This window comes from Nicotiana tomentosiformis, chromosome 10, assembly GCF_000390325.3.
Source record: "Nicotiana tomentosiformis chromosome 10, ASM39032v3, whole genome shotgun sequence".
NCBI lineage: Eukaryota > Viridiplantae > Streptophyta > Magnoliopsida > Solanales > Solanaceae > Nicotiana > Nicotiana tomentosiformis.
The window spans coordinates 33,292,602-33,297,034 of NC_090821.1; positions in this window are offsets into that span (position 1 = coordinate 33,292,602).

Sequence of the window (4,433 nt, forward strand, 5' to 3'; positions counted from 1 at the left end):
AACCCAATTTAGGAAATTCTTCCAAAATGCCAACTTCCATAATAGACGCCGAAACGCTCCCGAGTCATCCGAAATCCGTTCCGGGCATACGCCTAAGTCCAAAATCATCATTCGAACCAGTTGAAACCTTCAAATCCTAATTCCGAGGTCGTCTACTCAAAATCATACTTTAGTCAATTCCTCCAACTTAAGGTTCTGAAATTAGAATTTTCTCTCCAAATCAACTCTGAACTTCTCGAAATTAAATTCCGATCATGCGAACAAGTCATAATACCTGAAGTGAAACTTCTCAGGGTCTCAAACCACTAATGAAGCGCTAGAGCTCAAAACGATCGGTCGGGTCGTTACAACTTCTTCGAGGTTAGACTGGATACTTACTAGGTACGCTACTCATACTACACTTGCTGCACATTTTTGTGCAGGTATATATATGTCTAGTGGCCTTGTGGGCGCAGAGGTGTGGTTAATGTGGGGAATTAGGCAAGCTGTATTCTATATTATAATCCGCAACCAGTAGAGTCTCCATCAAAGTTATTTACATCCTTCCTGTCTAATTTGTATTTCGGACATATGTTGTATTTATTTTACTCCCTAGTTAATGCTCATGTACTTGTGACACCGGATTTTGGGAGTGGTTATGGGTTGTTCAGTATTTTAGTTGCGAAAATATTATCATTTACTTTGTAAGTTCTATCTTTTACTATTTAATTGAAAGAAATTACGATTTAAAAATACTAAAATAGGTAATTAAGTTAATTAATTATTGTTGGCTTGCCTGACAGCGGTGTTAGGCGCCATCACGACCTTTAATGGATTTCGGGTCATGACAATATGAAAGAATTTCAACCAAAGACTAAAAATATAAATAAAGTTCTTATGTAGACAATTTATATTAAAACTTATCCTTTTATAGAGAAATAAATTAATTTTTTCGTAAAAAAAAAAAAAGAAGAAAGAAAGACCTAAAACACAAGATTAAAGAAAATAAATATAGAAAAAATGTATGAAAAATCTAAAAACCTGAAATAAGAGATGGCAACGAATTTCTTCTTCTTTTTCATCTTTGTTGAGTGTAAAAATTTTGGAAGCTCATCTCATCGATTTCAAATATTATTTTCAACTCAAATACAAAGATTATAAAATAAGGATATCTTCGAATATTTTTTAAATTTACATTGTGTGTCGTTTTAAAAAGATCACTATTACTAACAAACTGATATGATATTCAAATTTGAATTTAAATACAATTTGAGTAGTTTGCATTGAGGTTAAGCCAAGTATGGTATCGAGAAAAAACTACTTATCAATTTTAAGACAACATATGCAATGTTATTTAATTACAATCAACTAATTTAACATTTAATGATTCAAAGAACAAAAAATCTGTATATATAGGATATTCAAAATTCAAAATCTGTGGCAAGAGATATCGATAAACTCAAAATGGAGTCATGCTGAAATAATATTTTTTCGGCTAAAGAATCATTTAAATTTTTAGATAGCCAATTAAAGTAGATTTTAAATTAAGGCTAATATCTTCACTTGTATCATTATAAAGACGATCATTATTGAACAATATATAAAGTTTTAGAAATTGATATTTCAAAATAAAAATATTTTTTGAAAGATATCAGCATACCAAATAAGAGTTCAAGTCGTAGTAAAAGAGTCATGTCGTAACCAAAGAGTCGTTCATATTGTGCCAACCTTTGTGCTTTGCCATACATACGAGTTATTATTTCGCTTTGTGGCTATTTTTAGGTTCCAATGACACCAATGAGAATGGTGAAAAAATAAAATTATCACTGCGAAATTTGAGAAAATGTTAGTCTTTCTTCATGTAGTGCTTCTTAATTAATATCTAACGATTATCTATAATTATCTAGAAGGTTTAAATTTTAAGGTTATTTACACATAATTCAAATAACTCAGATATTTAATATGGTTAATGTCAAATATCAAAATGGAGTCATACTGGTAAAACAATTCACTCGCTAAAGAATTTTTTATATTTTTAGATAGCCGACTAAAATGAGTTTTGAATTAAGGATTGTAAGCATTTAAATTTTATCGGGTTTAAATTCATAAAATAATTTGGACCATATTAAACTCAAGATACTGGTCCAAACAAATATTGTGGCTAATAAATTAGGTTAATTATTTAAATTCAATATATATGTGTTGGGCTAGTCCATCTAATTGGACTACAAATTAAATGATAAGTCCACTTCATTAGCCCAAGGTCCAAATGGCTATTAGTCCATCTTAAAGTAGGCTCATGCCACATGTCAAGTGATGTGGCGATCCAAGATAAATAAACGAGCCAACAAAATCATGCCACGTGTCAAATGATGTGGCAATCCAAATCAAATAAATGAGCCACTGAAATCGTGCCACATGTCAAGAAGGGTGGCAATCCAAGTCAAATCAACAACCAATAGAGTTGTGCCAAGTGTCTAGATGGTATTGGTCAGTTCAAACGGACCAATCAAATCGCAGAGCCACACCACTCCCTACAATTATAAATAGAGGTCTTCATAAAGCTAGAAGACACCAGAAGTGATAACAAGAAGCAAGTAGAGAGCTCGTGGATCAAACACCATAAATTTTGCTACAAGCTACAAGTTCAAGCACTTAAGCTACAAGTTCAAGTTCAAGATCAAGATCAAGAATGAAGCCAAATCAAATACCAAGGTGTTCAAGATCAAATTACTTGTTTGTGATCAAATCCAAATTCAAGCTCAAGAAGGAGATTCAAGACCAAGCTTTACAAGCCCTTGAATCAAAATCAAAATCAAGCTCATAAAAATAGTTTATATTCTTGAAAAATCGGAGGAATACCATAGAGATTGTAACACTTTCATTCGTTGAAATCAAATACTACATTCATTATGCAATTTTCCAGTCTTGATTATTTATTTTTCTTGTCGCGAAAATTTGTTATTACAAATTTCTGGCACGCCCAGTGGGATGATCTCTACCCTTCATCTCTTCAGTTACCAAATTTCAAGAACACAGAAATAGCTCCTAAGAAGATCAACTTCAAACTCATTATTGCTGCAAATTCCAAGTTTTCCTCTGATGTTGAAAACTTGTTGGATGCTACTGTGGAAAGCGTAGGACCCGTCACGAGGAACAAAGCAAACTTGCTGGGACGACAAGAATTTCAAATGTCGTCTGCATCAGTTCCTATCTTTGATTTTCGATCCTCAAAGGGGGAAATATCCTTTTCAACTGAATTCGAAGAAGGAGCGAACATTGCTGAAATTGTTGAAAAGGCATTGGCTCTACTTAGCCCGTCTAGATCTAAGAATCTCATCACACAAGATGATGATGATGTCTTAATCACTGGATCTGCTCCAATCACTCCATGTGAGTTATTCCACCCAAAGTATGGTGTAAGAGAAAATCCATGCTTTGCTCCACCATCCACGACGGTTATCCAAGCGATGGTGACTAACACTTCAACTGTTGAAGAACAACTCGCAAATTTAACAAAGGCAATTGAGGGGTTAACGAAGCATATGCAAGATCAAGATAATCAAATTGTCAAGCTGACAGATAGAATTGAAACCATGATGGAGGGAGATTCAAGTCATGTACTTGGAAAGCTCCCTATAATGCAAGATAAAGTAGACTCATCTGCAAGGCAGACAACGACTCCTAAAGAACTCAGATTTCATCTGACGGGGTTATTCCCATTGACCAATTGAAAGACTTCATCATGGGAACCATCAAAGATAAGTACTGCGAGAATTGATAGTTTGAAGATACCTGCAGGTTATCAGCCCCCAAAATTTCAACAATTCGATGGTAAAGGAAATCCAAAGCAACACATTGCACACTTCGTCGAAACTTGTAATAATGCTGGAATATATGGAGATTATCTTGTCAAGCAATTTGTTCGTTCCTTAAAAGGAAATGCTTTTGATTGGTACACTGATCTCGAGGCTGGTTTCATAGATAGCTGGGAGCAACTTGAACATGAATTTCTCAATCGCTTCTATAGCACAAGGCGCAATGTAAGTATGGTTGAACTCACAAACACGCGCCAATAGAAGGATGAACCGATTGTTGATTTCATCAATCGATGGAGGAATGCAAGCCTCAACTGCAAAGACAAACTTAGTGAAGCTTCTGGAATAGAAATATGTATGCAAGGAATGCATTAGGGACTTTGCTACATCCTACAGGGTATCAAGACTAAGTCTTTTGAAGAATTGGCTACACGTGCTCATGATATGGAGTTAAGCATGTCTTCAAGTGGAAATCAAGGGCCACCTGTTTATGAACCTCGCAAAGTGAAGGATAAAAAAGAAATAAAGAAAGGAGGAAAGTTTGTGTCGAAGTCTGAGAGCAAGGAATCAATGAATGTTAATGCCTCGCCATTAAAGGTCACTACAAAAATAAGTAAGAAGCAAAGTGTGAAGACA